This window comes from Cryptomeria japonica, chromosome 8 (genome assembly GCF_030272615.1).
Source record: "Cryptomeria japonica chromosome 8, Sugi_1.0, whole genome shotgun sequence".
NCBI classification, from domain to species: Eukaryota; Viridiplantae; Streptophyta; class Pinopsida; order Cupressales; family Cupressaceae; genus Cryptomeria; species Cryptomeria japonica.
The window spans coordinates 714,818,924-714,845,398 of NC_081412.1; positions in this window are offsets into that span (position 1 = coordinate 714,818,924).

Sequence of the window (26,475 nt, forward strand, 5' to 3'; positions counted from 1 at the left end):
TTGATCTTGCTTGATATATTTGCTCTTAGATTTTATGTGCACAAGAGCTTAACAAAGAACAGAATGTGGTTGCAAGTAGGATCGCATATGTCAAAAGCGTAGTGTAGTCAAGTGCATAAATTGATTCATTAGAATGAATGATTAGGGTTTGATAATGAAGGAAACATCTCCTTATATAGAAGACACTATATGAAATGGAGGGATAAGATTGAGAGGTGTAAAAGGAGGTCGGCTATGATTAGAGGGTAGGTAAAAGAAATAATAAAATAATGAAAGGGGTAGGTAGTGTATGAATTAAGAGATGAATGACATGTGTCATGGGTAGAAAAGGTTAATGAATTAATTAAATAAATAAAGATTTATTTAATTAATAGAAGAAGTGAGATAATTAAATAAATAAAATATTTATTTAATTTAGGAAATGGATAATTTAAATAAATAAATGTATTTATTTAAATGAAAAATAAGGCTAGAAGAGGATAAATGAATTAATTAAATAAATAAAGATTTATTTAATTAATAGAAGAATTAGGCTTAGATAATTAAATAAATAAAAATATTTATTTAATTAGACTGGACAATTTTGGGTGTGTACAATATATACATATTGATAAATTTGAAAAGTTGTGTGTACTGAAAAAAATATCTTTCCATTCTGCATCACCTTTTTCCTAATCATTTATCCAAATTAAAAAATAATTATATCATCTGGACATAGACTCTTTTCTCTAGTGTATTTATTTTTTCTAAAATTTTTATATAAATTTTAGTATTTTTTACAAGATAATTGACCTTATATTTTAGTGCTGATGACCTACTTTCAATAATAAAATATAAAAATTAATTAAAATATGAAAAGATATATATTTTGGAAAATTCACTCATTGATCTATAAAAGGGTATTTTTATATTTTTTTAAAATATTGTTTATTTGAGTAGGAGTTGTTGAAACATCAAGTTTTTCAAAAAAAATAAAAAATTGTTAATTAGACCCAAAGTGGTATAAAATATACATTTAGTAGACAATTCCAAATAGAAAGGTTGTGACCCATATATAAGATAGCTATAATAAATCTCTATATACCATATCTCTATATAGCTAGAATTACTTAAATTCACTTGTGCTGATAAGTTGGCCTGAAACATGACACAATTTTGTGCTTTTACCCCCTAATCTTAATCAAAAATTAAACCTAATTACACTTTATCCCTAACCATTAACCAAAATCAATCATAAAGCTAACACTAAATCAAATTGAACCCTAGCCCTAAATCTAACTAAACAATAAATCAAATTTAACCTCAATCCTAATCATAATCCTAATTAAATCAAATTAAACCCTAACACAAACCACTTTTAACCTTAATCTTATACCAAATTGAATCATAACCCTAACACTAAACCAAATGGAACCCTAAACCAAATTCTATTTGAAAGAAAATTCAAACCTGACTTGTACCAAATAGAGCCCAAACTCTAAGTCAAATTAAACTCAAATTTTTAGGTCATGGAGAATCCTATTAAAGATATATAAACAATTGACCTTGAAAATCAAATTAAACATTAAATCTGATTGAATCCTAACCTTAACACTCAACCAAATTGAACCTTAACGCTAAACCTTGAATTGAGTCCTATACTAACCCTATTTTAATAATTTTTTAATTAAATGACAACACTAATTAGTTTCTTATCAAATGATCTCATTTCTAATTAATATGTCCTCATTACTTATGTTTAAAATTATGAAATCTAATCCAACATAAATATTAAACTAAATTAAATTTTAACTTTAACACCAAATAAAATTTAACCCTAATACTAAACCAAATTGAATCCTAACCCTAAACCCAAACCTAAATTGTACTCTTGCACTTATAAAACCTTAACACAAATTAAACAATAACTTTGGACCTAATTGAAAATTAAATTGAACTATAACTTTAAATATTAAAGCCATCAACATCAAACTTTACTACTCTAAGGTTTAGAGTATTTGGATTTCAAAAATCTACTCACATGTTTAATGAAGTTTTGGTCATTGCCAGATTCAATTAAGTAATTTTAAATACAAAAATATAATCATGCTATAAATGAAATGATAGTATTTAGTTTTGTATTCGATATGATTGAATCATGGATTAAAGACATTAATTATCATAATCAAATATATAATATAATTAGAATAGTGATAAATAAATAGCATAAAATATATTGATTAATGGATTAATATTGATTAATTATTCATTTGAAAGCAATAATTTATTAACTCCTATTTCTAAGTTGTAGGTTTTATTACATTCAGTTTATTGCATGTTTATCTATCTTGTAAATAAATTGTCAATGTCTAATCAATTGATCAATGCAATATAGTCCTTATATCAATTTTAATTGTTTTAAATATGAAATCTTATCATTTGTTTATATTTATGAATGCTAAGGGTTTTTTAAAATTTAATATCTCTCGGTGTCTTCTACAGGAATTTTAATGTACCTAAAAAATTTCCTAAAAAAAGTCATTTAGATAGTGAATTTGTGAAATCCAATTACAAAATATTTAAGCCTTTAGAAACTTATAAATCATGCATCTTAACTATTGAAAAACAAAATATCATCAAAAGAAAAAATTCATAGTTCTAATTCATGGAGAAACAATTGAATAATAAAGAACAAAAATTAGTACAAGTCTAATGACAAGTACTAATAACTAAATTTTATAAGTAATAATATAAAAATATATTTAAAAATCAAATAAAAAATTAAACTAACTATTTGCATATAAAGTAATCACCAAAATTAGAGCAATAAGCATGAAATTGAAAATAACTTGTAAAACAAACCATTAATAAGTATTTTGACGTCAAATAAAAGCGTTGGTATTAATATCAATTATTCCTTGATGGATATAGAAAACATCAAGAGAATGAAGGGTATCTCTGATATGCCAGATTAAGTGCATTGGCCAATAGCAATGCAAAATCTGAGTCCTTGGCCGCAATAATCATTTTGGTTTCCACAACAATCAAAGTTGTTAAAATCTTGTTTGAATTATTGAAACACTGATTGACCCCCCTCTCAGTGTTTCTAGTACTCCAAAAAGTGGTATCAAATCCAAACCCTTGATCAATTTTTTTCTAAGGGCTTCCTGGTAAGAGTACATATGACTAATCAAGAAGGTTTGTCCTCTATGAGAGCACTATTGTTTGATGGTACTGGTTATTCTTTACGGAAGTTTAGAATGAAAAGACACATAACTTCTCTAGGATATGTTGTCTCGACTCCAGTTGAAACTACATATACCTCCACTACAACTCCTTCTAGTCCTAATGAGAAAAGAGCCTATGAATGTGATGCAAAGGCTACAAGTGCTATTTTTTGTGGTTTGACAAATGTTGTGATTGCCAAAATAATGGATTGTAAAAAGGCAAAATCCATTTGGGATAAACTCTCCAGTATATATGAGGTTGATGAAAAAGTTAAAGAAGAAAAACTTCAAACTTATAGGGTTAGATTTGAAAGTCTTAAGATGTTTGAAGAAGAGAAAATAAACGATTTCTTTTTTAGAGTCTCAGAGGTAGTTAATTCAATCTAAGGACTTGGTGAAGAATTAGAAGAAAAGGTGTTGAGATCCTTCACACCTAAGTATTATTCAAAAGTATTTTCTTTAGAAGAAAGAGATCTTAATGAACCTACCATAGATGAGATGCATGGTATCTTAAATACCTATGAAATGAGAATTTGTGAAGATGTCTCAACCAGCAAAGAAACTGCTATGAAAACTCAAAAAAAGATAATGAATCTGAATCCGATAAGCCTAACGAGGATGAGTTAGTTTTTGTAAGACGTCTTAGAAGACAATCAATAGATATAAAGGGGATTACCCTTTAAGTGCTTTAACTATGGCAAGATTGGGAATTATGCCTCTCAATGTCCAAACAAAGACTAAAATAGTGGTGAAGAGGAAAATAGAAAATCAGGAAAGAAAAATTATTTCAATTTAAAAAATAAAAGTACCTTTAAAGATAAGACTTGAGTCTGTATACTAACGTCATAGATAGTTTTTCTGATGAGTTTCCTGAGGAGTCATTTTATAGGCAACCTTGTTGGGTAAGGTTGCACCAGGTATAAGGTCTATATGATGGCTCAAATCTCTCATGACTGGTAAAGAGTTAGGGAGCTCATCCACTACAATGTCTTGGTATTTGTTCAACAAGGTTTGAACCTCACTAGGTATATCATCCCCCTTGGTCATTGTAATAACTGATTTTGGTTTGATTATAATGGCATATCCCTATTCTCCTTCTTCTTTCAAGGTTTTTACAAACTCTTTTGTCCCCAGCCAGCATTACACTAGACCCAATCGACTTGTCTATGTTGTCATCTTGCAGTGGTGTGAGTGCGAACGAAGTCACATCCTTATCTATCACATATGTATTCTTTTTCCCATCATGTTTAGCCTTCCTATCATATTTCCACGGTCTTCCTAAGAGAAAATGACACACATCCATTGGAACAATGTCACACAAGATTTTCTCTTTATAATCGCCAATATTGAATTCTATCCATGTTTTCTCATTAACAAAGACTTGTTGGCCTTTATGCAACCAGGAGACCTTATAAGAAGTGGGATGTGGGACTTTCTTCATGTTCAACATTTCTACCTATATATGGTCAAAAGTGGATAGTGGAAAACAACAATATTGAAAGACTAATAAGGATCTAAATGCAAAATACTAGCCTAATAATGAAAGCAATCCACCATACACAAATGAAGATACCTAAGACTATGAAAATCAACAAAAAAAATAAACCAAATATATCATTCATATGTCCGGTAGGGTTTCAATCTCCATTGATCTTGTTTGATATATTTTCTCTCAGATTTTATGTGCGCACAAGAGCTCAATAAAGAATAGAAATGTGGTTGATAGCTTGGTTGTAAGAAGGCTTGATTGCATTGTTAGGGTTGATAATGAGGATAACATCCTCTTATATAGAACACACTATAGGAAATGAAGGGATAAAATTAAAAGGTGTAAAGATAAATGGCCGGATAGGATTCAAGGGTTGGTAGTGGAAATAATTAAATGATAAAGGGGGTAGGTAAGAAGAATTAAGATATGAGTGACATGTGTCATGGGTACAAAAGGCTAATGAATTAATTAAATAAATAAAGATTCATTTAATTAATAGAGGAAGTGGGATCAATTAAATAAATAAAATATTTGTTTAATATAGGAAAAGGTCAATTTAAATAAATAAAATTATTTATTTAAATGAGGAAAGGCTTAGAAGAGGATTAATAAATTAATTAAATAAAAAAGAATTTATCTAATTAATAGAAGAATTAGGCTTAAATAATTAAATAAATAAATAAAATTATTTAGTTAGACTAGACAATTTTAGGTGTCTACATTTTGTCCCTCCTAGAGACAATGGAGCTTGTCGCGTTGGCTCAAAGAAGATAAACTGATACAAAGTTGCCCCATGATAGGAATGATATGCCCCCTCAAGAGATTAGATGAAAATGACTGAAAGGGTTGCAAACAATCTCTCAATAAGAAAGGCTAGAAAGGACTAACAATATAGGGTGATAAGGAAAACATCCTCATTTGCATCCACACACCTAAGATATTAGAGTGTAGAGAGAGAGCTTAGAGCAGTCAAAGTAGTCAGCAACGATGGATAGAGTTCATAGGTTTGATCAAGTCTGGCGATATCAGAGACCAAACGACATGGGGGAGCCAGTAAGCACCTCGAAGACACTTTGTATAGTTTTGTATTTATTTCTATCATTAATAAATTGTAGAGTAGATAAACAAAAATGTAAAATCAGTGTTTTTACTAAAAATAGATCTAGGTTGGTGTTAGGCATGTCTTTGACAGATAATCATGTTTAGGTTGGGTTTAGTTGCACTTGTGAATGTAATCACGTCTATGTTTAGTACTAATGCATCTATGTATGGAAAACACGTATGTGTCATGATGACATGTTTGTGTAGGGCCGTGGCACATCTAGGGAAAGAAATCACATTTAGGTTGATAAAAACTATGTCTGCGTAGTAAAAACATGTTTGTGTTTAAGGGGGCACAAGTCAGTACTTCTGTGATGAACATACGTTGTCGATTGGATAAGATACTAAGAGGATACACTCAGGTAGGTGTACTGCAAAGAAGATAAAACTAAGAGATAGGCTAGAATTGACAATTTTGTGATGAGCAAACATTTCCAATTGGATAAGTTGTTGACAAGATTCACTTGAGAAGGGTCTCTAGATAGAATCAAGTGCAGTGTGATGAACATATACACTAGGATGTGGTGCCATGTGATAGACATAAGCACTAGGATAGGAGTAGCACTATGTGAGAGACATGAGTACCACTAGGATTGACATGATTGGTTTGATTGGATGTAGGAGTACTTTCTCGAGATAAAGTCGTGGGAGAGATTGTGACCGGAGTTGACCTTTGAGGAGCGGGCGAATGTCAATGGTATGGGTTTGAGAAATATCATGTATCTGCCTAAGATTTGGGCGAACAAAGGACTACTGATTGCTCTAGTAGAGAGATGGCACTTAGAGACTTGTTCATTTCAATTGTCAACTGGCGAGATGTCAATCAAATTAGAGGATGTCTACAAGATTATGAGGCTACTGATCCATAGTGAGCTAGTGTTGTATGACAAAGAGGGAGACAAGAATACACTTAGTTGAGTCTTTGGAGACCCAAAGCTAAAGATGAGATTGGGTCATGTCAGATGGGATGTCATGCTAGCTACCGGACATAGACTATCAATAGTAGTTTGAGGGGTGATTAGTGGGTACTTATGTCCAAATAGGGAAATATGGGGTATGGCTATTGGCTAGGGGAGGACTCTAGAGACAGTAGTGATAGAGCACACTAGGTATGCATGGGGTCCATGTGTATTATCATATTTATATAATTCAATTCACCAGTTTATGTATCTCGATAGCTGCGAGTTAGATTGTGGGGTTACTCTATTGTAGGTATGGTCATATGAGCACATCGTAGTGATGAGGCTAGTACACTTCAAAGCAAGAGGTCATGGATAGTTTTATGCTCACTTGTACAGTATTATCATTTCCCAACCATGGATTGGGAAGGTGGACTATTGGAGATGGGTGATAGATGATATAGATAGTGTCATATGGAGACCTTATCTAGATTGCAAGGACTGGGAGGAGGATGCCACAGAGCTTCCCTATGTGTTCAAGATAAGGTACTTGATCTAGCGAACACCTTATATCTTGGACAGGAATTTTATTGACAGGGTATGTAGACAGTTTCGACAACAATAAAGGATGCCTCGAGGTTTAGGAGAGTTTGCACGAACAATGCGAGAGCAGGCTCACTAGGAGCTAATTTTGTCTTATGATGTTGCAGTGAAATAGTTTGAGTAGATGGATCTGATGCCTTGGGATATACTGATGGATGTTGTTGATGGAGGTATAGATGTAGAGTATGATGCATATTTTTTAGCACATCTAGTACCTAGGTTCGCAGATCCAGATGAGCCTGTGGTGGTGGAGGATGTTGATGATGATGACAGGGGTGGTGGGAGATGGAGGAGGTAGAGGAGAGGAGTAGTGAGGAGGGTGTTGAGGGGTAGAGGTGGATAGAGGGATAGTATGAGAGAGATTCAAGAGAGAGGGCCAAGGAGAGATAGGAGCCATAGGAAAGGAGATGACAAAGACCACTGGGGGTAGAGGAGGATAGGTGTTACAAGTTGGTGGATAGGTAAAGGTACCAAGGAGAGATGCACTAGGATAGGAATGGGCATAGGCTAGACATGAGGGTTCTCAGGGTGGGGATAGGGATGAGGATTAGTTTCTAGTGCTATGAGAGACTACAACATGACAGGTTGATGAGATTGAGGATCTTGAGAGAGACGTGACTCTATTGAGGTGATATCTAGTAGATATGCAGAGGGAGAGGACCAGGCCATCCAGTGATATACTGAGGTTAAGGAGGCACTAAGTGAAGGCAAGAGAGAAGCAAAGGACATAGGGGCTGACTATGCATATGTCCTATGGGTAGGGAAGGAGATAGCCTACTGGAGAGACCTATACTATGCAGTTGTTCCTCTAGAGCTGAGGGCTAGGAGTTTCAAGAGAACCTCTAGGACTACTACCATAGGGGGAGGGGACATATGATAGGCATCTAGTGGCAGATATATGGGCCAACCCGCACACACCAGGAGGGAGAGATAGAGGAAATGTTCCTAGAGCAGTACCTTCGAGGGCTCAACTTCATTCGAGACCAACTAGCTCTGGGGGAGGGTCTTCATTATAGCTCTGTTGGATCCTATTTTGTATCAGTTTTTTGTATGATGATGTGGACACCTTTGGGTGATTTTGTAGCCTTATATGATATTGACATTATTGTATCATGACACTTATTAAATTTTGATATATATATGAGATCACTCATTCATTGCGGAAGCTATATACATGTGTACCTATGTGTTGCTTCTATATGATGATGATGATGATGTAGTTTATGTATGTATGTTCCTATAATGATTCTATAATGGTTATGGATGCAAAATATATATACATGATGATATGCAATATGTTTTTATTCTTTTTCTTTTTTTACAATGGGAATGCAAATGTGGATGTACTATATTGTTATGATTAGATGCATGATGAAATGTATCATAATAATAGCCAATGATATGATTATTTAGAGGATAAGATGCATGATGTGTTATTATTTTAGCATTTTATGTTGTATATGAGAATGCAGATAAGAACCAATGATATATGCAAGAGGTGATGTGATTTTGATATCTATATATATGTATAAAATGAGATACGCTAACATGTGGTGATGCAAGTGCAAACTACATGAAATGTAGATATTTTTTGGTGTGTCATTATACTCAGTCATGTGATAGCGGGCTACATGGACTTAGGGAAGGATGTTGGAGTTTAATAAAGAAAGGGGGATGGAAGGTAGAAGATATGGAAGTGAAAGAGCTTCTTGTGCTTTATCATCACTGAGCTTTATTGTGGAAAATAGGTTATGACAATCAAGGTATAGGTTCGACCCAGAAAGTCATTGTACCTGTTTGCATCGAGATAAGACTATCACAAACAAGGAATGCCCTAGTTCATACTAGACTCACAATGTCGTCATATCCTTGGACAAGTCATAGCATTACTATGAGACAATCCACAGACAACAAAATAATAGGTGAATCATATCCCATCCCTACCTTTCTAGTCAAAGACATCCTAGAGATAGAATCTCTAGTTGGTGACATCTTGAAAAAGATAAAAGACATGTCACCAAAAAGATGAAATCAAAAGAGAATAAAGACTTGACACCAACACACAATGAAATCTTCAATTTATTTATGTTTCTTGCCACATATGTTAACATGTTTGATTTGGTCACAATGTTGTTATCCTGATAAAGGACAAATTATGCTGAAAACCATGTTGTTGCCAAAGTCTGCTAAAAGATTTGATTTGTTGAAAGCCCACTAGTTCTTGTGTCTTGTATGAAACCGATTGAATCCATGAAACTGATACTTTATTGCGAAGAAGAATGGATTTTGATTGTAGATTGCTGATGCAAGTGATCATTGATTGTAGATTGTGCATGAAAAGAAGGGTGGATGAGAAGATGACACTCCTCAAAACACGTGATGCTCAAGGTACCACTTCCATCACTAGATTTAGGATTTTTCCCCCTTTTATAGATTGGACCTAATTTATTATGGAAGGAAAGGGGTGAAAAGAGAGGTTTTTTATGAATGGCTAACCAATCTTAGGTAGATCAATAAAAAGTCATGATTGGAATGGGTAAATTAATTATGAAGGTGTAGGTTGTGAGTGTGTACAAAGTGAAAGGATGATATTGAATCCTAAAGGAGGGAGGAGCAATATCTCTACACGTGGCATCGGTAACCTGGTTTTCACCAAGGTACTTTCCCAGGGAACCATCGAAGTGCTTTTCACCATTGGATGAATTTATTTCTCTTTACTTGTTTTTTGATTTTTTAAATTATTTTGTGTCACAAGGCACCTGTTTTACAGGTTTTCACCAAGTAACTATTTTTTAATTTTATGATTTTTTTGTATTTTTTATTTATTTTTCATTTTTTTAATTTTTAATATTAGGATATTCTTAAGAGCTATGTGTAAAACCTACAAAGGTGCATGATATTGATAGGATCTTCCAAAGGTTCTCCATCTAGCGTTGAGAACTGATATGCACCGGATCCATAGACTATTATGATGATGTAAAGACCAAGCCAATTTGGTTTGGGCTTACCCTTCTTCTCTCTATCTTGCTGATTCTTAGGATTTTCTCTGAGAATTAAGTCACCCACCTCAAATGTTGGAGGCTTTACCTTATGATTATAGCTGCGATGTTCCTTGACTAAATGATGTTTTGCTCGAGTGAGTATCTTCCTTGATAACAGAACTGAGATAGAATTACTAGCATGTGGACTACAAACAACTGTATGCATGTTACCTAAAGAAGTTTAGGCATCTGTATGTATCTCCTGAAGGGAAAGGATGTGCGGAACAAGTCGATGAGTGATGAAAGCTTATGATTGTGAAAAGAAGTGAAAGCATCATAACATGATGGAGACTTAGGATCAACAAGTATGCTTTTTGACTTAAAATTTTAGATCTTTTGCCCCTAGTTATTTTGATATTAGGGGAGATCAACTCTTGTTCTTTTTTTTTCATAGTATTTTTATCCTTAACTTTGATTTTTGAAGAGTCCAATAGCTTATGATTTTGATTTGGACTAAAGGACTTTCCTTTATTTTTGAATTTCAGATTTTTCTTTTCAAGGCTTGATATTTTATCCAATTAGTAAGGGCTTTTGTGATTCTTGTTGATCCAAGTCTAGGAGAGGAGTGGAAATGGAATGATTGGATGAAATGGTAAAGGTATAGGATTTATTAAGAGGATTGGCGATATATTCAATAGATTCTTTGTTGGAACCAATTTTAGGATTATTGATATAAAGAGTTGCTTGCACAACTAGAGGAGATTTGTATTTAGAATTAGTAGCCACAACACTATGTGGTTCATACCCAATTCCTTGATATTGTAAATTGTTTGCAGGTTGTTCCTGTTGAGTAAATATCTTAGGAGATAGTGGGAGTTGATCAACATGAAAGATATACTCACCACATCCCATGTCTTTAACCTTGAATTTTTCTTTGAGCTTTGCTTGGTTTGATGTAGAAGCTTTTAATGATTCAGGACCAACATATGCTGATGATGGAGTTGCTTATCTATTGATTGGTATTATTGTTTCCAACTTTGATCATAGGTTATTGCAATATATGAATGGATTTGGATCACCATTAGCAGTCACTTCAACTTTATTGTGTGGAAACTTGATATATTGATGATATGTAGAAGGAACAACTCTCATTTCATGGATACATGGGCATGCCAGGATTATATTGTATGTGATCTCTAAATCAAGGACCTGACACACCATATCCTTTGTAACTATCCCAAATCTAAGAGGTTAGGTGACTGTGCCCTTGGATTAGCAATCTTCATCATCATATGCTTTTATGGTGATAGCATGTGTAGAATTCACAGCCTTTTCAAAATATCCCAATTGTTTAATAGTGTTCAATGTACAAATATTCAGACGTGCTCCTCCATCTATCAACTCATTTTATTTGTTTTTAATAGATAAATGCTTCAATGTGTAGAGGTGAATTATGAGGCTGGGTTACAGATGCGTCAGCTACTTCTATGAATGTGAGGGTATGCAGAATGGAAAGGTATCCCACCATGGCTTGAAACTAGTCCATGTTCAGATTAGTGGGTACAAAAGTTTTTCTCAATACTTTATCAAGTATGGACTTATATGTGAAGGGTATATGCGTAAGAGATCAAGGATGGAAATGAGGGTGGGTGTCTTCTCTAACTAATCTACAAGGTCATACTCATTCTTTGTGGATGATGAGGATGTGGTCTTAGATGGAATACCTTGCATGGTGACTTTTCCTTGACGAGTTGTGATATTAAATTCGGAGGTTTCATCTTTAGAAGATGAGGAAGATGGTCCAATGCCTTTCAAAATAACTTTACTCCTTTGGGTAGAACCTTTGATATTTTTGTCCTTTATGATAATGGTCAAAATATGATTGTCCATTGAAATGTGATTAATAGTAGAATAATATTCATAGGGTGTCTTGGTATAATTGGATTGATTATCTATAGTTTTTACTTTTGCCTTGTCATGTTTAGGAAATGGCTCCTTGAACATAGCATGTTCTTCATTGGAGGTATGACCATCAACTTCTATGCCATCTCTGTTAATGAGATCTTGTATGATATTCTTCAATCTGTGACAATTGCTTGTTAAATGCCCTTTGCTCTTGTGATACTCACAATATTCATCATCATTCCACAAATTGGTTTTACTTATGGCTCACATGGTGGATTATCTAGTAGTGTTATGAGCTTGTTTTCCATTAACTTCTTAAATGTTGTTTCAATCGGTTCACCCAACAAAGTGTATTTTCTTCAATTTTTTAATTGCCTTTGACTGTTCACTTGATTGTTCGTATTAGAAGAACTTGAACTGGGGAAATTTATCTTAGGTTTCACAACATTTGCATCTACTACCCCATCATTCACTCTATTCTTATTCTTGTTCCAAAAATGGGGTTTGTCTTTCCCATTTGATTCTTCTTTATTTTCTTTTAATATCTTGATGACACCTTGTTCAACAAGGACTTTTTCTATCACCATTCCTTTCTCATTGACCTCTTCGAAGGTAGGAAAACATTATTTTCTTAGCTCGTATCCAATATCTTTGTTGACATTTTGTGCATGAACATTTTTACCATTTTCTTTTATGGTATATCACAAGAGCATCGACTAGCAAGACCTCTCCATCGCTATAAAAATGAAATAAAATATTCCCCATGTTTTGCCTAGTATTGCATAAGGTGGCTACTGACACATCTTTTTCAATGTTCTATGAGAAGTGTTGTATAAAGGACTCTGCTAGATCACTCCATGACTTAATTTCTGGTGGAAGTTAGGAGAACCATTCCATTGCTTTTTCGCCTAAGATTTGTGGAAACAATCTCATCAAGTACGTTTCTTCTCCTTCTACCTCAATGCAAGCTATGAGAAACTATGTTATGTGTGCCTTAGGATCCACTTTGCCATTGTATTTATCAAACTTTGGTGTTACAAAATATGAAGGAAATTGAGGGATTGGAATGTTTCTATCAAATGGGTAAGGACATATATCTCTCATTGTGTACTATTTCTTTGGTGTATTCATGTCCATCATTTTCTTTTTTAAATCCTTGATCTGTTGTTGCAATTCATTCTTGGGTGGTATATTTTCTCTTTGAACTAGTCCCATTCCTAAGCCACTAGCTCGAGTAGGAGGAATATAATGCATGTATGAATGGTATTGATCATAGATGAATTCATATGGAGGAGAAACATAGTTATAGCTTGTAAATGGACCACTTGGTATAGTGTTATAGTGAGGATCACTAGGTATAGGTTGATACATGTCATGACCATGAGGATAGGGGGTATGATAAGTGTGAACTTGGATATTGCCCCCAAATATGACACGGGGTCTCCTTGTGTCATGATTTTGAATGTTTTCTTGTGTGTAATTTTATGCATTGGTGTGATCTTGGGAGTTGGGTATCATCATGAGCATGTGTTATGGTAGTTCTTCTCCATGGGAAAGGATGACTGTGGGGTTGTTCGTGAGAGGATCTATCATAACTAGCACATGAGTGTATGTGTTTGGAATCTCAGGGTTTTGAAATAGGGATGAAGGTGACTCAAGCACGAGACACTCTTTCTTAGCACCAATATTGGGCCTCATTTGACTTGTATTAACTTGGTTTATTTGGATTGTATCATCCTCCAAAATCTATGACATATCAAAATCATGAGGTAGTCGAGTCCCACTTTGTTCCATGACTTTTAGGAAATATTGTCTATCCCTTTTCATCATTTTTTGACCCAATCTATTAAAATGGGGATCCATGATAGTTTCCTCAACTTCTGTAGAATCCATGGATGCATTGTCATTGTCATTATCATTTTCATTGTTATTGTCATTGTCTTCTATATTACTATGGTTGTCAAATGGATTGTAGAATTCATCTCCATAAAACTCATAGGTACTCATGTTTAAAGACCTTAAAGCTTCTTCAAATTCCCTTCTAGACCTTTGTGAACAAGTTTCAACCATATACTAAAGTCTTGACCAAAATGAAAGGTAGGATGAAGATGCAAAGACTATGGAAGACCAAGAGGTGTATGAAATGTAGATGAATCTAAGGTAAACTTGCAATGTCCAAAAGTGTAAGGCCAAAGTATGTATGTGTGAGAGTAAGGTATGGCTTCCAAATAGATGATGGATCTCTTGATGAGGTAAGTTGACCTTGACTCAAGAAGAACAAATGAGACCCTAATATGATAGATCTTGATATAGGAATCACCTAGTGTTATGTTGCAGTATATTTGTAAAGTTTGATGAGGACAATCCAAGTAACCTTTTGACTCAAATTTGGAAAATATGTATGAGGGTAATGAAAGTGAAGGAAAATGATTGGCTATGTGTGACCAAGATAGGTTGACTAAAAAATGAAGCCCTATAGGAAGAAGCCTTAGAAGCTCTTTGAATATGAAAACTTAAGTCCCTTTTATTCTCAAGAATTTTCTATAATCTCTAAACTGTGAACGCAGAGATAATTTAAGTAAACCTAGACATGATTTTGAAAATATTTTGCAATTATGTCCAATTGTGAAGTTGTTGAATGTGACCAAATCTCAATGTTTTGAATTTTAGTGAAAATAAAACACAACAAACAATGAAGACACAATGTCTAAAGGTATTTTTTTCCAAAGGATAAAAAATGTTTGGAAATGTGAAATATTTTTGCATACACTTGAAAACATGATAGATACAATGTTTCTTTGTTGTGTTTGAAAATGTTTGAGTGTTTTTATCATGCAAGCACAGATCCTAGGGATGGTCGGGACAATAGTTGTTGAATCTCACTTGGGGGGTTACCTCGAGCTATGCAATTCAAAGTAGATACTTAGATGCTTGACCCCATTGGCTCCACCCTTGGCACTCACTTCTTCGGGGCAAGCCAGTCACCATGAAAACTCCCCATGGCAAACTTTGTATCTCTACTAAGAACTATAATAATATGAGCCGCTTTAGAGGTCCCACCTCCTGGGCCAACAACTAGAAGGTTTTTGGCTTCTAACACAAAAAGGTGTATAGTAAGGGAATTTGTTTCGGTGGCTATAATCAACAATGTATTATGCTCTGTTAAATGGAAGGCCTCCTAGCCTATAGAGGTTGTTCTCTATAGGGTTTATAGAGAGTCATAAAACCATTATAGCAGTATGTAACACCTGTTGCATGCAACTTTCATCACAAACACTTTTATTTATAGTGGCTTGGAAGAGATTGGCTTTAGCTTGTTACCACTTGGGTTGTTCCCTCTCACTTAGCCGTATGGGCTACTCAGGGGGTAGACCCTCTAAAAGGAAACATAAAAAGAGCCTATTGCTCAAGACACAATAGACACTTGTTAATTTTAGAGCATCAATTGAAGTGTTTTGCTAGACTAAAGAAGACAAAGCAAGAAATTTCAAAATCAAATCTTTGCCAAAGGTCCTGCACCAAACTTGTTGGTAGTTTTGAAATAATACCCCTCCTACAAGAACACAAGTTAGGTAAATTTTAGATTCAAAATACTTTGTGAAATAAGGGCCTTCGACAAGACGTTTTCTCCCTTTTAAGAAGTAGCACTACTTCGTTAGTTGGATCAAAAGAGGGTAGTCCCAAAAACCAAATTTGAAAACCCTAATCAAAAGAAAAAGAATGGAAAACTGAAAACACAGACGCAACTATACCAAACAAAAACACAAAAACAAATCATAGGCGTAGAATAATAAGACATAGATGCAATTTCCTAGATCTAAGACCTGCAAAATAGATAATAGAAGGCAAATGTGACATAAACCTGCATAGACACGAGATCTAAGCACATACATGACAAAAAAACTCATAAATGCAATTTCAAAAAACTACAACTACAAAATTGAGCAAAAACATTGCAAAAAAATATGCAACTTTATGCAACACAGACGTGATTTTAGGATTAAAATGTGATAAGAAGCTGCATAGACGTGATTTCAAGGTGACAAATCTATAAAAAAATAAAAAATTTGAAACATAGACATAATAGTCACATATGCAGAAACAAAATGTAGATGCAATCATATCTGTCGTAGATGCAGAAAAACACAAAATCATCGCAATGCCAAAGGGGAAGATTGTTGGTAATTGACACTCATCTGGTGGTTTTTGATGGTTTTTGGTGACTAAATATTGGTTTAGGATTATCATTGATGAAAGCTCTTCATGGAGATTCGATCTGGTGATGATAATCCTTCTTATCTGGAAGCGGGTGTTAATCGGTAACTGATTAACTGGCATTTCAAGAAGAACATAACATTTTCGGGTCTAGAAGCTTTCCGGTGATAGTGGTGCATTGAATTGTGTTTGGGATGATTGGGCCAACTTAGACACATTATTTTGGTGATCCACATTTATCTTTAGTGATCCGATCAATCCGACATGTGACTACACGTTACACTTGTAGACTGACATGATGTATGATCTATTTTGTGGTTGTCGATATATAAGTTTGGTGTGGATGATCTTTTTGGTGGATGATGCGATTGTATGCGAGGGAGTGGTGATCGAGAATCCATTTTAGTGCATTTTCATGTGCGCAATCTTGATTCGGTAGCTGACCGAGACAGAGAATAGGGCATAACAGAGAAAATCAGCAGAAGGGAGTTTTTTAGTATATTTGGCACTCAACCAGAACTCATCCAAGCATTGTAGATGCTATTTCAAAGTTTATTCATTATATTCATCATTGTAACTATCTTGTAAGTCAGTGAGACTTCCTTGAGGGTTGTAGCCTTCTGGGTTATTTTAATTGAGCAATGAGCTCTAGCCATTGTGCCTAAATGCCCGTGCATTCCCATTTTGTAATTTTTTTTGCTATTGGCCATAGTGGAATAATATTGTGGGTTTAAATCCCATCGTGGTTTTTCCCATTTGGGTTTCCATGTAAAAATACTGGTGTTATGATCTTGTGGTTGTTTGTTCTATGTTTCTGGATTTCAATTTCAAGTATTTGCATCTGGTGTTTTAAAGTAAGTTTGAAAATCTGCTAACTAGTAGATCACCAATTCAGCCTCCCCCTCTCAGTGATCCCTAATTCCAACATTAACATTAAAAAGGTTATTTAGAGTGACAATCTAAGATTATTGAATATGTATTATAGGACTATACACTATGGTTTTTATCTAATTTTTTTTGCAAATTAAAGAGGTTGATTTAATAATAGAGTATATGATACATCTTTTCTACATATAATTCTTTCTATTTAATATATCAATTATTCATTGCTAGAAGTAATATGTAATTTGTAAAAGAATCTTAATAGTATTTCATTTAACTATTGTGATTTTCCTCCACATAATAAACCTTAAGATGAAATTACCTTGAACATATACATATACATATACTCACAATTTATTCCATCAAATCATATTGGAACCTAGGCTTAAGCATAGCCAATATCCAATTAAGGTTAAGTATGTCATTAATAGCCTTTAATGGTAGTAAGTCAAAACAATCTCATTTGAAAATACTGTTGTAAGCTATATTTAAGATTAACGTGATAAGAAATGTATTTATGATTTCACTTGAAAAATATTTTAGGTATATATAGTTCTTAATTTTATGGAAATATCTTTTAAAAATTTATAAAAAATACATGATTAAGCTAAGGGTTTTAACTTAACATTTTTGGCATATTTTTTTTTTGCTATTGTGAACCCATATTGCAATGAAAATCCTATTTCTAATAAGATTCGTATTGGAGGTATATTTGCAAAGATGAATACTTTAGTTGTCTTGAGAATAGTTAGATCTTATTTTATCATTAAAACTATTTCCTTAATTCATCATTTAGAAATGACATTTTCTTAATCCATCATTTAGAAATGAGATTTCCTTAATCCATCATTTAGAAATGAGATTTCCTTAATCCATCATTTTGAAATGAGATTGTAGATTATTTAGATTTGTATGTGTTTTCTCTCAAATTGTTATATGTGGGAACCATGTTTGTGGATGAATGCTACACAATTTTTTTTTTATATTGTCTTCTATTAGCACTTAAGTTATAGAGGTACTCGTGAATATTTTGGTCTAATTTAAAACATACTACTCAAAAATTTCTTTATGGATGTTGGGAAAAGATTCATTTAAGAAATTATGGGTTTTTCTTACCTCATAACCTTGCATCTTATAAAATATGATGTTAATTCAAGTGCACCATATTGTACTCAATTGATGGTTGCCACATTTATAAATAAAATTATAAAGTAGTTAGAGCTCAATTTTCCACTGTGTTAATTTTAGTTACGTATCAACATATATATTTTTTTTAAATTTGGACTTATTGAAAAAAAAATAGCTTTGTTTGGGTATAGGTCAATGTTAACATTCATTTGGCTCTCTTCATCCTGACATGGATCATAGAAGAAATGTTGATGCAAAAATATTGTACACAATTGAATCCCAAAACAGCTATATCTTGATATCTTCACTAACTTTGTCTAAAAAAGAACTTTTTGGAAAGACTTATTGATGATGTAAGTAATTATCAACTATTCTTAGACAGCTTGTAATCCCAATCAATGTTAAATAAGATAACTATTTATAACTTTTATGCATTGATAATCTTCAAAATTATAATCAAATCTTTGACCATTAAATCATTGACTAATTTAACGATTAAATTTTAATAAAAGATAATATAGATGCATATTTATTAAAAAATAAATAAACAATTAAATTAATTACTTTCATATACAATATTCATGGGGAAAAAGCTATATGAAATTGAACAAAAGAAAACATTACTAATTCTTTTATGTTAGATAAAAACACTCATATTAAAATCAATGCAACATTTCTGGATTAGATTAGGTGTTAGTTTTTTAATCAACGTTTAAGATCACGTTGAATGATCCATCATGAGAATAGTAAAAATAGTAGAGAGCCATCATCAGAATAGTAAAATAGTAGAGCTAAGAATTATTCATCGTTATAAAAAACGTGTACAGAGTTAAAGGTATTTCTCTGCCAGATTAACATCAAAGTGCGCATTGCCAAGCGTCAGTGCAAAATCCCCGTCCCTGACCGCAATAATTATTTTCTCTTTCACAGCAAACAAACGGAGGCGAACAATCTTTATAATCTGTGCACGGATTATCGGTGCACATCTCGCCTGATATGCCTACTCCCAATATTAATGTTATAACCAAGAAAAGAACTACCTTCGCCATTTTATTATGCTCCCAAGAAAATATGATACGAAACTAGAGAGTGGACATCCAATTTAAAAGGAGTATAATCCAGATTAGGGTTGACAGATAAGCCGAAAACGGGATTCCTTGGCCGCCTGTTTTGAGTGTTTATGCAGATGGAGGTTTCATTTTGTCCAATTCTATGATTCCATGGGCGCCTGTTTTGAGATGGAGGTTTACTGTTGTTTACATCCCCATTTGCAAATCCACCGCTACTCCATGTAAGGCAAAAATTCATCATCTATTTCTACGCCATCGTTTTACTCCTTATATTAATCGTTTCTCCTTGGAATTTAGTTGTGATCTTTTAATGAATTTGAATAATAAATCTTCTTTATTCTTTTCATTTTAAAACGAATGCCACTGTAGATCCACCACTAGCATGGGAAATTTGCAATCAGGAATGGTTAAAAAGTATATTAACTATTATTAACTAACAATTTTTAAAGATATGGATTGTCATGGTATGCGCTTCATTGATAAGATCTTAACCCACTAGGAAAGAGTCTAAGTATTTTACATTTTATCAGCATCATCAAGGTAAAACATTCAACTTATCATAAGTTCATCTAAACGAAAAAACAAAAAAAAAGGTTAATTTATGTTTTTTTTTTCCAGTAATGTTGAGACTTGTGAAAATTTGTATTGTTAAGAAAATCATAAAATTATGGAAGGATCATCTAATCATAAGTTTGGTGTTCATTATCTGTTAAAGTTAAAGTGTTCTGAAATAAAATATTGGCAAGCACACAAAAATAGTCTTTCTAAAATGTTCTACTATGCAAATATTTGATGGAAACTAGTTGTGGTCTTTCTAAATCAAAAATTATTTAAAGGATAATACCTTTAGATTATGAACATTTTATACAATATTAATTTCATACATAACAATTAGGAAAAAATTGTTTCTTAATATTAAATTTCTTATTTTATTTTATTTATTATTTTCTTTTCTTCTACTTTTGGTTTTGATATGTATTATTGCCCATAGCTAGCTTTGTGTACTTTTCTAAAATATAGTCTTGTTTTTATCTCTTTTGTCAATTTAATTCTTGAGTGAATTAATGTCCTCTCTTCAAGTTTAAAATCATTATTAAATTTGTCTATTGGAAATAGTTTGCTATAAAGTTAAATACATTTTACTTTGTTTGTCAAACTGCCTTTATCTTGTGATGAGCAAAAATGTTGATATTTTTCTTGTATATTTTAATGATCTTGTTTAAAACTTTTTTTAGGTAGTTGGCACTAGAGATATATTTCTATAAGTTTCTCTTGAGATCTAAAGAACCTAATACTTATTTAAATGCAAAGATTGTACTTATGCATGAATATTATCTTTATTGATAAAAAAATTCTTTGTATCCATGCATATATGTGTCATTTTCAAGTAGTTTTTGTAGGTTTATATTTCTTTAAACATAAGGAGTTGACTACAAAAAACCCTCAAGCTCAAGGGTAAATTTCCAACTTACCCTCTACCAAAGGCATCCAGTTGTTTGAAATCCAATAATGTAAATTAGGAAGTGATGGCCACAAGTGGCTAAATCTACAAATCAAACCCTTTCTCAAAAAAACACACATTATCTAGATCAAATATTGACCCAAAAATAGTTGAAGGGAAGAAAAATAATGATAGATGGGATCACCTTTCTTGTTAGAAATAGAAGTAGATGGTTTGCATAAAGATCCACAAAAGAGGCCTTAGGAGACATTCCTCTAAACACAAAACAATAGGTCAAACCCCACCACTAGGAACCTAAGAATATGAAACAATAGTGTTTCTAGTCAAAGGAGGAGACAAAGCCCCCTCCCCAAGCGATGAATGAAGGTGGAAACAACAATAGATTGCACAATAGAAGACCCAACCACAAGAGAAGATAGGACTAGGTCCCCATAGCTAGTCATGACCTTAGAAGACACAACAAAAAATCTCAAAGGATCCATAGGCACACGTGCAACACTAGTAGGAGGATTGACTTTCCCCTAATGCCCCAAATCAACTATGAGATCTAGGACAGATGAGGAAGCAACATTTGAGAGGAGAAAATTCAAAATTGTTGAGCATGAACTTTGGGTAGGCTGAGCGAAATCCATTTCAGAATCATACTCTATAAGTAGTAAACTTATTTGATTGGAAATACTATAATTTTTAGTTTTTAAGTTTTCATTGGTTGTTAGACTAAATTTAAAAATTAAAAAATAAATAAAAAAGACAATGATTTATTCTTATAAATAGTAGATGTTTGGTTAGATTAGTGTTTCAAATAAGTAATTCTTTTGGTCACTCAAATGCAATTTGAACTATCTTGATAGATTTTGAAACACTAAATAATGGCATGGATGTAGCTATAATACTTTTAGCTTAGACCATACACTTCCGTAAATTATTAGAAATAATGGACTGATTAGGGATAATTATCAAAGGGTGAAATTTTACTAGAATGTTGCTTCTTACATATTTAAGAGACTAGTGTGCTACCACATATCATCAATCATGAAATAATGGAGAAAACAAGAAAAAGTGTCACATGAGATACTTCATATATTTGAACATAGGAAATAAAAAGACTACATATATAAGTAGGATATTCAATATAGTTGATTTCAAATGAGAAGTAAATTCAACTACATAATTGTCTTGAAACAATTCATTGCTATTTCACTCAATAGATATAATAAAAATGTCGAGGAATAGCTCGGGATAATTTAAAGTGCAAATCAAGCTGAAAAATTTGGCTAGAAGAGAGGTGAATACTAAAGGCATATTATTTTTCATAACTTATTTTGTTTCTTATCTCTCTAGTGAAAAGATGACACAAAGGGAGTCTACATAGGAATTGCTGGATTCATAAAAAAATATTCCACATAGTTTGACATATACTTGAAAGTATGATATAATATAAAATAATTCCTAGATGAGAATTAGAAAGAGAAGAAAGAGGAGGATGGTAGGTTTCTTTCAATATTTTTCAAGGAGCATTAATTAATAAATTTCTTATATAGATAAATGTAGACTATATTGACCACCTTAAAGCTATCACATTAAGTTGTATTTGAACATTTTCAATCAGTATTGAGGCCAAATAAAATATAAATAAGTTTTCACTGTAGTGATTATTTGGTATATGTTCATCACTTTGATTCTTCATATTTTGAATAAAGGGGTAAACACTTTATTGAAAATTAGACATAGGAATTACAAAGAGAACTAGAGCCCCGAGGCCCCAAAAATGAACCACAAAACCAACCCCAGATCAGCCAGCTTCATAACTATCCATGTCCTTAGCAAAAATCTTCTACAAGTCCTAACAATAAACTAAGGAGAGATGCTCCCAACCTTCAACTTTCCAATCACTACCATGTTCCGAGGCCCATTTAACCAAACAATCAGCTGCTCTATTCCATTCACGAGGAATGTGGATGAAAGACACTTGCTCCATTAAAGAACTAATTTGAAGAATCTGCTGAACAATCCCTGCCAACTGCCATAGAATCCCACTCACCTTCTGCTCAGTCAACAAGTTAACAACAATTTGTGAATCCAATTCGTAAATAACCTTCCTTCATCCAAAATCCCAAACACACTCTAGGGCATAGAGAATCGCAAATCCCTCCATAAAATTATTAGACACCCACCCTTTATGCATCAAAAAGAGGAAACCCACCTCCCCCATACTATTCCTACCAACACCACCAACTCCAGCCGGACCTAGGTTACCCCTAGAGGAGCCATTAGAGTTAATCTTGATAAACTCATCCTGAGGGGGTGTCCACCTTCCCACCCTTTGAACCTTCTTCATACCACATCTACCTCTCTTGACACAAGTGGAGGTGGGAGACAACTCCTACAAACCAAGCCTACTCACAATATCCGCCTCATCTCTACCTAGAAGAAAATTCACCTCACATTTAGCTTCCACCATCTCCTAGATCATAACAATGATTATATTCCATACTTGTTGAACTAAAAAATCTGACCTCACAAAAGATCCTCTTGTTCCTCTTGAGCCAAATCTGCCACATAATAAAAATGGGCCCAATATACTAGACAGTCTAGAGGAAGGAGGACAAGATAGGAGGTCTACCCAAACTACTCCAAAACTCCACCAAAGAATCTGCATGAACACAAGGATGCCTCCACACCTCCAATTAGTAATGCCAAATAAGAAAAGAGAAGGGGCATCTGAAGAATAGGTGTGAGGAATCTTCCTCCCCATTACCACACAAAACACAAATAGAAGGCCCCAAGAATCCCCGCTTGTGAACATTGTCCCAAGTTAGGCATCTATTCAAAGCCAAAGTCCAAGCAAAGTAGTTACACTTCGGCCAAGAAAAATTATTCCACACCAGTTTCCACCAGTGCACCTCTCTTCCCTCCAGTCTTTGGTTCAACAGTTCTTGGTATCCACTAGCCACAGTAAAGATGCCCTTAGGATTTGGAGACCAAGCAAGTCCATCCCTACCCTTGAGAGAACTATAGTGTCTACTCACTAGAATGCCATGCAACTCAGCACACTCTTCCTCCATCCCAGCAACTGGCCACTCATTAAAAGCCTTCCACCGCTCCAAATCCAGCCGCCCACACCTATAAACAGTCTTGAAGTCACTCACCCTTGACCACCCTACCTCCAAAAACCTCTGGCACAGATTCTTAAGGTTAGGAAACTGATCAAGGATGGGGGGTATCCATCCTAAGAGTCATTCCAAAAAAGGACCTCTTCCCCCCTCCTACAAATCCAAAAGATTCTTGCCTTAATGAGAGAAGCCCCCCTCTTGAGAGTATACCAGATCATTGAGTCTTTTCCCTCAAGAGGATATCTAGGGATTTCCTCCATTAGGATCCTCTACATATATTTGTTGGCCAAAATCCTAGCCCAACCTCGATCCTTCTCAACACACCACCTCAAGTACAATTTAGCCGCCAGAGCTTCCCCAAATAAAATAGACTGCCTTAAACCAAGCCCCCCCAACTGCTTCGGGCTACACACCAAGTCCCAATTGACAAGACTCCATTTGGAAGAGGAAAGATTGTCTGCCCATAAGAATTGCCTAGCCAAAGAGTCCAAACCCTTCAAGAACCACTTAGGAGCCACTTCTAGCATGCATCAATAAATCAAAAGAGCCTGAACCACCGACTGAATTAGTTGAACCTTCCCAGCAAAGGATAACCATCTGTGAGTCCAGTGTTCAACCTTTGTGAGAAATTTATCAAAGATACCCTGCCATGACTCCCTAGGAGGGTTACCAGGAGAAATAGGAATACCCAAATAAGTCAAGTGTAGAGAGCCAACTTGGAATCTCAAGATAAGAGCAATCCTCCTTTGAAGAGTTCAAGGAGTGTTGAAAAAGAGGATAGAATATTTATCCTCATTGATCAATTGGCCCAAAACCACAAGATAAAAATCCAAAACCTTACACGGATTTGTAGCTTCTCTGATTTGAGCAAGTCCCCTAAGGGTCGTGTCATCAACAAACTGCAAATGAGACCGTGACTGCAAGTCATTACCCCAACTCCAACCCTGAATAATACCTAGACCCACATTATTCTTAATCAGTCTCCCTAGACCCCCAGTCAGAAGAATGAATAAATAAGGGGAGAGGGGGTACCCCTAGCGAAGACCCCTAGAAGCACCAAACAGCTCAGTATGATCTCCATTGATTAGCACAGAGAAAGAAGTAGACGTAACACAACTCATAACCCATTGGATCAATTCATCAACAAAGCCAAAAGCCCTGAGGATCTTCTAGAGGAAGGACCACCAAACTCTATTGTAAGCCTTAGCCATATCAAGCTTGATAAACATATCTTTTTCCTCCGAGGTTTCCATAGAATGAATGGTCTCCGTAGAAATGACCACACCATCCAAAATTTGGTGCCCTTCCACAAACACTTCTTCAACCTATCCGCTTAGAGATGATCTTATAAATCACATTGTAGAGAGAGATAGGAAGGAATTGGCCTAACTGATCGACCCCATCATACTTTGGGATTAGAGCAATGAAAGTCACATTCAAAGCCCGAAGCATCTACTTATTCCTCAGGGACTCCTGGACTACTTCTAGTAAGTCCAGTTTGATAATATCTCAGAACTCTTGAAAGAATTCAACCAGGAACCCATCCGGTCTAGGAGATTTTCCTTTCCTCGTGTGAAAAACAATACTTTCAAGTTCTTCCAGCAAAATAGGACCGAAAAGCTTCTCATTCATCTCCCTAGTGACAAGAGAAGGAATGCAAGCAAGAACCGGATTCTCCTCCACTGATTCCCCCTGAGAGTCCTCAGTGAAGAGGGACCGGAAATACTATAACAAATCCCTAGAGATCTCCTACAAGGATAAACATTGTTCACCTCTAGGTAAGTGCACAAAGATGGTGGTCAAAAAGGGGGGTATAAGTGGACACTTTTTTTCTGAAATCTGGTGAACCTAAACTTGGAGGCAAAATTTGAAAGTCATCCACTCAAGATATCAAGATAATCAAAGAACAAATATTGTAGTACTTTGAATCTAGTTTCCAAACTACTAAACTTTTTTAAAATTGGATAAGATTAAGGGATTCAAATCCTTCGTGCATGAAAAAATGACCCTAATTTTTTCTGAAAAACATAACATAGTGTCTGACGTGCACATCAAAAAAGTCATAGTTAGATTTAGTATTTTGACAAATCCTTTAACAGAAAGATAGCTAAGAGTGAGCACTAGAAAATGTGTATTTTTTTGTAATTTTATGTTGAGTATATTTTTTTAATGATTTTGCCAATCGAGCACATACTGAAAATTAGGTACATGTTCATGCACAAAGCATAAGTTGCACTAAACAAATAAAAAATACAAATTTTTTTTAAAGATTTTAAAGAATCAAGTGCTCTACAATAATATATAAATTTTTTTAAATTTGGTTAACTATATCAAAAATTATTCAAAAAATGGTGCACCTATGTTTGTGAGAACTATGGAGACACTGGTAATAGATATTCAATAATAATATGTTATTGTTGT